This window comes from Egretta garzetta, unplaced genomic scaffold (genome assembly GCF_000687185.1).
Source record: "Egretta garzetta isolate BGI_Z169 unplaced genomic scaffold, ASM68718v1 scaffold38, whole genome shotgun sequence".
Lineage (NCBI taxonomy): Eukaryota > Metazoa > Chordata > Aves > Pelecaniformes > Ardeidae > Egretta > Egretta garzetta.
Genome location: NW_009260667.1, coordinates 3026355 through 3039946, shown reverse-complemented (window position 1 = coordinate 3039946; position 13592 = coordinate 3026355).

The following is a 13592-nucleotide window of genomic DNA, read 5'->3' as shown; positions in this document are numbered from 1 at the left end:
GCTCTATAAATTGTTGCAAGATGAGCCTTGGAGCTTAGACACACTTATTTTTGGATCTTACAGATGAACCTGGTGAAGAAACAAGAAACAGAGGATGAAAAAAAAGCAACATACAGCCACAAGACAAAACAGGCAACACTTAATAAGGTGAAGTGGCCTAGCGGAGACTTCTGGTCCATAACCTAAAGCACTGTACAAGTAGGAGACTAACAGGGATCTATTGTCTTGCCTCATGCCCTATTTCTAGGAAGGATATTCTTTGCTAATGGTGAGAACCTCAATAGTCAAAGCTACTTTTAAAAACAATACAAGGAAAGCAGCGCAGCTCAGTTTCACACACATGAGCTTAGTGATAGCTAAACTTCGTTTTCTCTAGTAGAAATACTCTTCAGCACAGACTTTTCAACCTCTTAGTAGTTAGCCATCCAAGTTAAGAGATACTGACCTTTTCAAGTCCCAACACAGAACTAAATGGTGTCTCATCTCTGAGACCTTGGACTTTGTGTTCTTTGCCATACTGCCAAATCCCCACCAAGAGCATGGGGAGAATTTGTACTGGTCATGGCAGAATCCTGTACTGGTGCTAACAACTGCCTGTAACAAGATCTCTCTCGGGAGCAAGACGAATAGCCATGAGAGGGAACAGGTTATTTCTACATTATTAATGCAGTGTTATCAAACAGCACTAATAAAATATTGAAAATACTCAGCTCTCTCAAATCCAGAATTGCCATAGCCATCGTTTCTTCTGGCTTTTAGGAGCCATCTAAGTATACTCTGTTTTACTCTTATGAGCAGTGGAAGAGAAGTTCTCTAAAAGAGGAAAAAATAGGAAGAAATTTGGAACAGAACAGAGTGCTACTCAATCACAACCTCCAAGATGAGTACTGAGTTGTAGCAATACAGTCTAAATGCCCCCAAAATAAACAAAATTAAAGAAAAGCCAAAGGGCAGTAGTAAGCAAATCCTTTGACAAACTGTTTAGAATCAAACTAATGATGACCATTAAATAAAACCCCAATGAAAGTACAATGGACTTTGAAAGCCTCATGATTAATATTTCCTAAACAAGTGATGCTCCTATCCTTCCCCAATCACAAAAATTTTACTGATCAAAAAGATTTTCTTTGGAATGGGATTCTTGGAACCAAGAGGGAGAAATCTACATTTACAAGAGTTTTCAAACCCAGCTATTTCTGAATTTGAAGAATGTCACCTCTCCATTCAAAGTACCTTCAAGGAGGTTTTTCTCAACTACTATAATTTTTAGAGCATGACTTGTAAATGGCACAGCTCTCAGAAAAAAAAAAAAAAAAGTCCCTCAAAAAAGCATAACAAACAGTTCAGTGTCCATCATTGAGGGTCTCAACCACCACATAAGGACAGCTTTTAAGAATGATGATTTTAATGTTAGTGTTTCACTGTACGCCTGACAGTTCATCTTAGAAAAAAAAAATTATTCTCATTTACCTACAAGTAGTTAACAATAAAAATTGAAAAAATAAGAGGGGAACTCATCTTGAAACTGCACAAATTCTTGATTATAGTAATGAATTCACCAGCTATGAGCTTGAAGTATGAAACCCATACATCCCAATCCTGTTGAGACACAGAAACCTCAAACCAAACCAAAAGCTTTTCAACTGCTCATCCACAGTTGCTCTGTCCTGCTAGTTAGACCATCCTGCAGCTCAGAGGCACGCTCCTGCAGCATTGTCTCGGCAGGAAACAAAAAGACCAACCTTCAGAATCAAGAGGTGTGTGCTTTAAGGAATTACTTTGCACCTGCTAGTTAGTTCTCTTAAACCAGATGTGACTGCCCTCACAGCTAAGTCATATTAGTAAAACAAGTTAGCTTAAAAACTGAAAGCAATTTGAACTAACATGTTCTACCTTGCAGTAAAGCAGTGAAGGAATACACATGTATTCAACTATGATGCTCCAGGCCATAAGGAAACTAACTCTCAGAGAGGCAGAAACCAGCAGAAGTGAAGTTCTGAAGCTTTAACTAAAAGGGCCATCTGCTTCTCATTTGAACTAAGCTTGTGTGAACAAAGTACTTCAAGCATACAAACATGATTGAACTCTTACGATGAAGAGGAATCTGGAGAATTGGTTGAGGCTGTCCTACCTCTTCACGCTGCCTGCAATAAGCACAAGGAAACTCATGGATGCAGAACCAGCTGTCAAAGCTAGACAAATCATCTGAGCACGAGCACACAGGGCACGCATACAATGGAAAAGGAATATACTCACTTGAGTAAGAATCTGCAACTACTGTGGCCAGACCACAAGAAAGATCTGCTATGTAAAATTGTCAGAACATTTTTAATTGTTTGCATGGGCTATTAACATGTTGTTTCGTTAGCTGAGACTACTACTTAAGTAAAAACATTAATCCTCCACTGTCACTGTCAGTGTTCTTGCTACAACTGTATTACTAGTAGCAACAGCAAATTTCTGGAGAGGAGCTGGTAGAGATACAGTATACACTAGCTCTTGATAACTTAGAAGATAACCCTGAAAACCATGTTGGTAATCAATAAAAATATTAAGCAAACCACCTCTCTGACATGTAGTTATTATAACCTATATGCAGAAATCCATTGCCTAGAAAAATACTACAATTAAAGTATTGCAATAGCATAAAATGTGTGCATATGTATGTGTGTGGATATATATAAAATTCAATTTCTGGGACTTATGATGATTGAAGTGACAGAATTTGTTGGTATAGCTTTACAATTATTAAAACAAAAAATCTTTGACTAATGCTGTAACTAGGTTCTTTCCTAGATATACTTCATAGCAGCACCAACTGACAACTGCTACATTATGAAAGAGATACAAAAGGAGGGTTTTTTTAATTAGCGTTTACAACAGTAATTGATGCACTGGAAGAGCATACTCAGTTTTTTTGCATTTTCATGCATGCATTAGAACCCGGCAATTTGAGGCCTCTTGATGTGACATTCATCATCCTACTGGGTTCTTTTTTAGAAAACCTATCACTTGAACAAAAGGAAGGGGGTATTAGCTCTTCACATTTTTGTGCTGCAGTTTTGTCATTCAAAGCCATCACTATATAATAATTAAAAAGAATATACATATAGTTGAGTTTTTCAGCATGAAGCACCATCCTTCTGGTAAAGCTTTATTTATCTATTTCATTGCAAATTCCATTTTTGAGGATATTGAGCTTGTGATCACATGCTTTTAAGGATATACTGCAGAGATGTAAAGTTCTTGAGTTATAAATGCTGATAAACGCATTTATGGAGAAGCTGTGAAACTTTAATTGCTTCAACTCACAAATTGTTAAGTTTAAAAGCTCAGAGCTAAGTTAGAAACAGCCCTATTATAGGCATTAAATGTACTGGTGCATTTACACCATTGCAGCATTGTGGTTTTGAACTTCTGCAACAAAACAAGCCTATAAACAAAACTAAGACTATTTAAAATGGATAAATGCCAATATAGCCCTCCAGGGATTTTTTAAATTTTTTTATTAACACAGTGACTTCTTAAGACTGATGTACATCAGGCCTGATCTGTGAAGCTATACTGATTATGAGGATATCCTCACTTCAGCAGGTGAAATTCCTGTGTATACCCAAGAACCACCAGCAGATGAATACTCCTTAGCAGTCAGTATCTCAGTCCCAGTATGGCTCTTGCCCAGTGAGTCAAGCACTGATTCAAATTCTCAGAAGCAAGTGACCAGTCTGAAATACTGGTCAGACTTTAACAGCTCTTATAAGCAGAGGAGAGCACAGCTCGCAATGCCCTACTGAATTAGTCCTCCATCTCCTCTTCTCAGTCGAAGCGTACATCTGAATGAGCTACTGCTGAATGGGCTGCTGAATCACCAGAGAGCAGCATGTTATTCTGAAGTTTGTCTTTACCCTTTGCGTTAAAACTCCATGCAGTAAACAGTAATGCTCAGCCACTGGCTCAACAGCACCTTGGCCATCTGTACATCATAGGTGGGATGACAGCTAGGAGTGCTAACTGATGCACTGATGTCCTTGATTATATATCGGAGCTCTTAAAGGAGAGCGTAATCTTAATTTTGGCCTGAGGAAATGAATTTTTTTTTTTCTTAAAGTCCATGGAAATTCTAAGTTATTAGCATCTCTGACACTTGCAAATATCACGCTCAGCTACATCCTAAAGTAACGGCTAATGAAAATCAGATGACTCCGTCTTTTCCCTGACATGGCATAAACAAGGCTATGGCTCATGTTTGTGCACAACTTCATGCATTGGAAATAGATCCTTTGTAACCAGCAGGACTTGTAATTACATACAAAGTGATACATTTCACAGGCTTATTCCTTTACTTATTCTTTTTTATAATGTGAAATTAAAAGAGTATTATTAACAAGAATTTACAGATTAATGACACAGTTTACATTTCGACACTTAGAATTTCAAGTTGCCTCAACATTCAGGAGTAGGTTCTTTTGTGTGTTGTTTCTTTATTTAACTTAGTGATCCCTAAACACAAGGGCACTGACAAATCCAGTATTTGTAACAATGGTACTCTGTACTGAAATGCCTTAACTTAAATCACCTCCAATAAGCCACATGACTTTGCTCTCAAGAACATGTATAATGGTGAACAAACTCACCAACTTCAGTGTTCAAATGATAAGGCAGCTTTTCATGCCGTAACTCAACTACTGAAATGGCTAGTTGAAACAGGCATTCCTATCCCATCCCCCATTTTTGCTTTATTATTTCATCTCTTCTTGTGCTGGCATTGGTATACATATAATGCCCTGAGGAGTCAGTTCGAGGAACTGAACTGGCAGAAACCTCTTTCTTATTTGTAGCGTCAGGGCATAGTTTCAAAGGCGGTTTGAACAGAATTACACCTCACCTCTGGGGAGGCGGTCCTGCTGACCCTGACCAAGCTGTGGTGGGAATTGTCCTAGTGTGTGGGCAACACAAGTCATTGAGACATAAGACAGAAAATTAACCTATCAGAACTGCACCAAACATCTGCTAGGTAAGCACGCTGAACTAATGTACTTTGCAGTCAGATTCACTCCACCACAGACAAAAAGGAGAATGTGTTGTTAGAAGCTGAAGGAGGGAGGACAAAAAGGAAGATGAAGGAGCTGGCAAACCTCCCTCTCCATCATTGGTGGTGGGGAGCTGGTAATTTAGTTCAACTGCACTGTGAAAGCGCACCCTTTGTTTTCAGCTGGTCCAGCTGCCTGATGTGGCTCACTGTGGAGTCAGACAAGCTGTGCGAAGCAGCAAGGCTGCCCCTGAGCAGCAGCTACCTGTTAGGCTGTGCATCCCGACACTGGAGACAGGACAGGCCAATCAACAAATTCTAAGCCAACTTTGGGACAGATGTAAAAAGTTTTGTAGTTTACCTTTTGCTTACCTAGGGTATCTATGTTAGACTTCATATCAGATGTGCTTAATCACTCTAGAGATCCCTAAAAAGAATTAAGTGGAAAAAAATGCCCTAGCTGTTTTTTCTTCTATTATGTAAACTTACAAATTTAGCACATTTTTCATGTTTTCAAAACCTTCTTTTCTCAAGTTACTCCAACTAACATTCCCAAAAGCTGAATTGTTTCATGTGAAATGATGAATATATTCTAAACTTCGAGCTACCTGAAATTGGGAAATATTCCTTAAACACTTTAGAACAAACCTTTATTTCCCAGTAAATAAGATTTATGTAACAGTCTCCACAGTTTGAGGTTTGAGCTTCAATAACTGGAAGTAATCTTCAAGGTGTTCTCATCTAATGTGAATCTTCCCAATTTCAAAATGCTTCTTATTCCCACACTTGTCCAAGCCATGTCACACACCTTCAAAGCATGCATCAAATGACATACAAGAAATGTTTTTTATTGCTAGTATAGGAAAGAAGTAGATTGAGTCAAATAATTGATGGTTTCTTCCTTGAGAATGCTTTGTTCTCCTTTCAAAGGGAGTAAAACAAATCAAGATAAACCAAACTTTATCCAGATGCTAGTTAAAAACTGCTAATCACATTAATATTTCCTTTCTAAAGTTATCTAAAACAATGAAAGGATAAGAGCTGGAATTCTAAAAGAGACCAGAAAACACAACATGAAGAAAATGGCACATACTTTTAGGATCTTCTTTATAATGTCCCACAATTAAAAGAAGTACAATAATATGAGTTATATTATTACTCCAAGAGGGGGAAGGAGAAGAGCCAAGGCTTCTGCCAGTACATCAAGTACTAAGCTGTTTGCAAACACTGACCAACTAAACTTTACCTCATTCATACCTCACTTTGAATACTCTTGCAAAAATTATTTTCTTCACTCACTGTTTCAACCAGTGAGTCTGTAGTTACTTACCGCAATTACTGCTTAATTGCTCTACTGGTTTCCCTTTTTCACATGAGACTTAAGATCCTTGCCTTTACTTTTACCATGAAGGTTCTGAAAAATGAAGTGATAAGAAATGTTTTGTCCTATGACCATTTAGCTAATTAAGCTCTTACTTCCTTCTATAACTTTTGCAGATCTGCCATTAATACAGGAAACACTAAAACTCTATAAAACAAATACACCACCTTTCTTCAATTTGTCTTAAAGGAGATGTGTTGCTGAGAATGTCAAAACTGACCACGTTTAGACTGTCAACATGGTTAGATCACTGCCTGTGCAACTATCCCACTATATTCTACTTTTGTACCCTTGTATTCCCTCCATCTGTGACCATCCATTTGGGTATTTTCTCATCATGTGGTAAGTTTCTGAGGCCAGGAAAAAAAGTCGTTTACTTAGAAGATACCCAACACAGTAAGGCTCCTCTTCTGTTGCTGCAGGTACAGAGTAACACAAACATTAACATCTGTATCTATACCGATTAGACCTGCTTTACAAGTATAATCCCTGCATTTGTTTTCAAAGTTACTTTTTAAGTGCATGACTATTACTTCCCACATAATTAAATAAAAAAAAAGGTCTTTCAAAAACCTTTGAAAAATAACTTCACAGAGAGACAGGATTATACATCTACCTCTTCTTTGCAAAACCTCAATCCCCAACCCAATTAATTAGAAGAAGCATCTAAAAGCAGGCATTTTGACAAAAGATGGGCATTAGACTTCCTCTGTATTACTTAAAATGCATCTTAAATCTTCATACTCAAATGAAATGCAACCAGAATCTCTTTCTGTATGTAAATCCTATGTAAATATTGTCAGTTTATGCCCCTAGTAAATGAGTTAGTGAGCCTTCTTGGCAGGAGGAGTCAGAATTATTTTTAAATACATCACTATCATCAGTGTTAGCCCAAATTTATTGGTGTTGAACCTAGCATCATTGCTAATGGCTTTCCATCACTACTTTAGATAAGCACTCCATGAGCCACCACATCAGTGGAAAACTTCCATTAGCTTGCACTAATTCAACCACCCTTCTTGACTTCTTCCTCACTTCTTATGTGTCAGAGTTTTCCCAATGTTTTAGTCAAAATAACTTAGGAAAAACTTACTTTTAAAATCGCTTTTGGCTTACTTCAACTGAAACGGCTTAGGAAATATTCCCACGAGAACAGACAGCAGATTTGAGGGTCAGTAATCAGAAGCACTTACATTCTCCACTAGTACAGTTATACCCAAAAGACATCAGTGTTAACCTCACACCATTCTCCAGGGACAAAAGTTATACAAGTTTAATTATCCTAGTAGGAAGTTCCTACTAATAGTATTTCAAAATATTATACCAGTGTTAGACTAAGGACTTTAAAAGCAGTAGCAGGAAGAATATTTCTTTATGTTTGGACTCTCCGTTTGATATAAAAAGTAACATCTCTTGTTCTATTACGCTGCACTGTTGGTATAGCTGCCCCACCATCAAGTACCTTGATTCTGATTTAACGCCCTTTAAATGAGTAAGAACAAACCGCACTGGTATGAAGATAAAACGTAGAAAACACTGTCCACCCCAGAGATCCTCAGTTTACTTTTTAAGAAAAAAAAAAGTCATAACCCTAGCCAGTGTTCTTTTACTGGTACAAAAACTATGCTTGTAAAATTTGAGTAGTTTAACTTTCCCTGCTGGCACCGTCAAACCCATTTGACTCTGTCTGTGTATGGAATGCATAATGATTCTGGTAATGACTATGTATATGTATGGAATGCATGTTAAAACAGGGGCCTTTCCTAGTTTAAGTCCACCTGTAGATCAGATGCACATTTAAACTCAAAGTTACAGAAGAACTTTCCAGATACTTTTGAGGTACAGGCACATTAACTAGTCATGACCGCAGAAGTTACTGTGAACTTTACTTTCTGTTCTTGTATCACAGTAAAGAGAAATACAGGAAGATCAACATGACTTTAACAGAAAGCTAATTGGAAAAGTATTCCCTCTTAGAAGAAACTGTCTTAATCTCTCTCTATAGTCACACTACCTCAGTAGTAGAAGATTTCTGCAGATCTCAGAAAATGAACTAAGGATATGCTTTTAGCTCAGGTCATCACACTGGGCTTACAGCTGCTCTGTACCTTAAAAGGGAAACTAGTCCTCATTTCCATTCTCAAACTCATCACGTACTAATTAAGAATTCATCATAACCTGTGCCAAACTTGTTTAATAAATACCTACACATAAAATAGAAAGCACTTAACAATCCCCCTATAATTAAAAGTGCCAGGGTTAGAAGGTTCTGTTATTTAAGTGCGAAGATTTCTTTATACTTCATAACAGCACTCTGCAATGCTTTACAGATAATAAATTAAGCCAAGGAATCCAAACACATTTGTGAAGCAAATGATGCTACTCTACTCAATGCTTCATACAAGAAAAGCTCAATGAACACGGGAAGCTAAATGAGCTATTCCTGGATTATCGTTCTATAAGCCATATTGCTCAAGATGGTCGAACAGTTGGCAGACTTAAAGGATTAACATGCTCTTTACCAACGAACTAAGGAATATTTATGTGACTCTTGACACCCAGTTAGATACTGTTTATTAAATTTGCATGACATCAAGATTTAGAGAGTACATATATATGTAAGAGACAGATAACCACAGGAAACTGAAGCAGCTAAACCTGCAGCAGGCAAGGGAAGATGAGATGCTTATAAAAGCATGAGCAAATAATTAAAAGGCACACAGCAATAAAGAAAGAGACGCATTTGCAGGCATGCCTGTACAATTAATTTAGAATCATTGCTCTCACTGCTTTTTCATGTAAGCAAGTGCTACAGTGAGAAGAGAGGTGAGAAAACAGAATTGCTCGGATAAAGTTTCAGTCGACTGCCCAGAGTTTGGGCCACCAAAGGGACAGTCTTACTTCTAGCCCTAGGCTTCTGTTGCTTTTATCATGCCATCTCTAGAATCTGCCTGAACAGCTACAGAGCTGATTCAGCTCACCAGTCCCACAAACAATGGGGGAAAGGAAGGAGGAGGAAAGGCAAAAGGGGCTGTCTGCAAGCTGAGTCCACTCACAGGAGGGCTGGCTACACGCCAGAGCTAGGTAAGGAGACAGCCATTTAATCAGGTCAAGCTTCCTTGTGTAATGTCAGCCATAGCCTGCATCTCCATCCGAAGCTTACAAAATCCTGCACTGGTACAGGGCAAAAAAACCCCCAAACTGCTTCCCTGCATTAGAGCTGAAGCTGCACAATGAACCTGACCAGGATGTTCATCTGACTGAAGAGTTCCCCCTTCACTGGATTAGGTTCAGCCAGGTCTGTTCTCCTACCCGGCACAGAAAGATCACGCCAACACAGCATAGTGAGTGCAAATCCTTCTTTCTGAACAGAGAGGTGTTACATCCACTATGGTGTAATTACAGCATTCCATGAAGAAACCCACTTCTGGCTGACAGCTTTGTCCCCCTCTGCATTTGACCTCATGGTTGTATAGCTGTCAGGTAAGCTAATCTCCTGAATTTATTTACCCTGAAGCTAACAATTGCTATACGTAACACAATAAAAGCGGGTAGAAGCAGAAATAAGACCATTTATTTTGGACAAAGCTCATATTGTTACACCAGCTTATGTATAACACCAGGTTGCCCATATAGGTGTGCTGTGATGTGACTGCTCAGAGCATTCACCGAACGACAGCTGCAGACGAGCCAGCTGATACATGAAGGTATACTGTGGAAAAGACTTTCAAACCTATTTAATGGTATTACTAACAACTCTGCCCCTTACAACTTGCACTTGTTATATCCACAGAAGATTCCTTCGGAAAAAAAAACCCCGAGTTTCACACACATCCTTCCCGTAAACCAGTGTCGACATGTTTCAGACAAAAATACCCCTTTATAAATATAAACGTGTGCTTCTTCCCTGTTGTTTTTTTTTTGCTTTATCAACTCCACAGGATTAGATTTTTTTTTCAATTCCTATAAATATGTATGTAAAGCGCCCTGAAAAAAAAATATTAAGTCAGTTAAGAGTGAAAACATTAGTCATGTTGACACTTACACTGTCTTGCTAATAGTTCAAAGAAAATGTATTACCAAAACAAATGGGGCAGTTTTCACACCACAAAGTTACTGCTAAGCTATAAACAACAACCTCAGCTTATTTGGAACAAAATAATCATTAATTATAGCTAATATGACAATAGCAGAGGGTTTGGCTTTAGTTTTTTGGTGGTTTATGTTTTTCGAGTTTCTGGTTTAACTTCCTACAGAGGCATTCAAATACTTAGCTTAGTCCAGCCTCTCTTACTATCAAGTTGAACAAAAGTAATTTAAGTTAAACAAATTGGAACAGCTTTTCAGAGAAGGCCTGGCCAAACCAACAAAATTAAGCTAAATATTGATTCAGAAAGGCAGTTCTTAGACTGTGATTTTCAGGAAGGAACATACTTCCTTACAAAATCTGCAGCACCGCATCATAAGGTACACGGGACTCGCTCCGAAAGCACAAGCAACCTTCCAGTCTTAGAGAACTGGAAATTAAGAGTTTGATTCTTCAGAAGATAAATCCTTTGTTGCTTTAGGAGTTTGGTGAGTACTATCTAACGCAGTAATCTCTGGAAGCAAAACCTACTGTCTGAAGGGTAAGAATATGGACAAGTCTGCATACAGCAGAGTAAGAACTTGATTAACTGCACCTTTGCAGTTCTATCCATCATTCTCATGCTGATGAAATTTGGTTTTGCAGCAGCTTACCTTATGCCAATAACGTACAGGCCCAAGTTTAAAGTGCTAAAAGCAGCTTGAAACAGCACTGAGAAAAAAAATGTAAAAAGTTTACCAGAAAGTAACTTAGGCATTGTTTAGTCTTCCTGATGGTCACTGTTGGGTTGCATGCTGCAGCCTACATGTGACAAAAAAAGCATACGCAGGCAGCTCTGCCAGGCAGAGCTTGCAGCCCCCACACCCACCCCAGCTGCTTCCCACTTCCTCACAGTGGCTGCGAATACTCCCCCAGGTCTGAGAAAGCAGATACACGAGAGCTCCCTGACCTGTACCAACCAAAATAACTCAGGTTAGCAAAGCTTACTAGTAAAACTGCTTAAGCCAGGATGGCTGCTGAGGCAGGAAAGGCACCCATGTCCCCGCCAGCTGCAGCACTGCCAGCTGAGATCCACACTTTGTCCGCCAGCAGAACAAACATGTACAAGTTAAAGATTTGACACTGCTTTGTTCCAGTTAAGCTCCCTACTATAAGCAAGGGGTGTTGGCTTTTTGCAGGGTTTTTTTTTGACCCAGACATTACACACAGGTTACTTTATTTAGGGAGACTGCTTTCCTTCATAAACTGTAAGCAAACTCCAGCAATTTCACTGGCTGCACAAACTTTAATTGCATAATACAAATGAGTACACAATAAATCAAACTGAAAATTGAGTATCAGCATAAGGAACAAGCAAACTAATCTTACCGGTGTAAATATTTACATTTCACATTACAGATGAAAGCCAGTTTTCACTGGACTAGCACATTAGCTTTAAGCATTCTGTAATTATATTTTGCATGTGAACTATTTAACTACACACTACTGTATCAGTGGGTTGTTATTTGGTTTTGGTTCCCCATGCCTCCTCCCCATACAACTTTAATAACACAATACAATCATGAAATAATTCATTCCGAAAGGTACGTCTGGAGGTCATCTGGTCCAAACCCTTTTCCCCCAAAGCAAAACCAGCTTCAGTTACACACATTGCTTAGGGCTTTGTCTTCAGAGGCTATGAAATTTCACTTGAAAAACCAAGGTAGGCTTAAAAACAAACAAACAAAAAACAACCCTAGTCTCCCCTCCTATCCCACAATCTAGCCCAGGCTATGGCTATTCTTAAAGACACCAGAACTACCATCAAATGTGTTCCCTTCTAGACAACGTTTCACAAGAAAATACAACCAGCAAGAAAAACAGAAATATTAGTAAGAATTGAGGGGGAAAGTCAGAGCTAGTTAATTTATCGACTGCAAGCTCTTTTCTGTAATAAGCATCTTGATCTGTTGCTGCAGGATGCAACAGACTCAGCAAGCGGTGTCCAATCACTCAGCTAGAGCAGTCCGCATGAACTGCAGGAGCAGCTGAGGACTGTACACCCCACCAGGTGATGTCCGTTATGTTCCTTACATTACCATGCACGTGCACCTGTACAGCTGACCACCATCACATGAAAACACTTAGTCCCATGGTAAGAGAGGTTCTGCAACATCTCTGGAGAAGATGCTACAGACAGGAGAACATTTCACAGACCTTGAGACTTCCCTCAAACAAGTGTCCCCGAGGAAAGTTGTACAAGCAGCGAGCAACCTGTGGGCTAAATGCTCTGTTGGACTAGGGCATCTCATGCCACAACTGGCTACCATGGACTAATGGGGCGGGGGGGAACATTTATACTTTCAGGTAGAAATGCTGTTACAGAAAAAGCCATCCAAAATTACAAACTGCAGAAAAAACAGTCACCACCTTACTGCCTCGTCCAGTAATGTGATTTTTTTTGCCTCCCCCCCCCAGTACTTACATGCCTATTTATACAATGCTGATTGCAAAACCAGGAAGCTGTCCTACAGAAAACTATTTTAATTTTTTGTCATCTTTTTCTTCCCTCCTATAGGCACGGATGCAGCTCTTCCTACTACACCGCTTTCCCAAGTCTGCCTTATTGATGCTGGTATCTGCGTAGCTTCAGATCAGACTTCACATATGTAAAACGCTCAACTCGGTTTTGCAGGGACGATGGCCACGCACTTGTTTTTCAGTAAAACCAGTATCAAAAGACTTCCCCCTCCCCCCCTCGTTGGGTAAGTTTATTTGCACAACACATGCCATCTCCTCTCTTCCCTCCACAACGTGCAAATCTAAGTTTACCCTGCGGCACAGGGTTGTGCTTTTTACGCTCAGTCTATTGCAGCACTGAGAAAAGAAAGAACCTACAAACCCCGCAGCTTAAAAGAAAAACCCCACCCAACGGGACAAAATAAGGAACAGTGACAGCGTCATCTGCCCCAACAAAAATAATACCGGGTGCTACAGAGGACACACTACCTTAATCCAAATAAACCCAGACAGCCGCCAGAGATATCCCAGAACGGTGAACCGGCGGGGCGAGGCTATCAGCAGGCTGGGGGGGGGTCGCGGGGGAGCACAGTCAC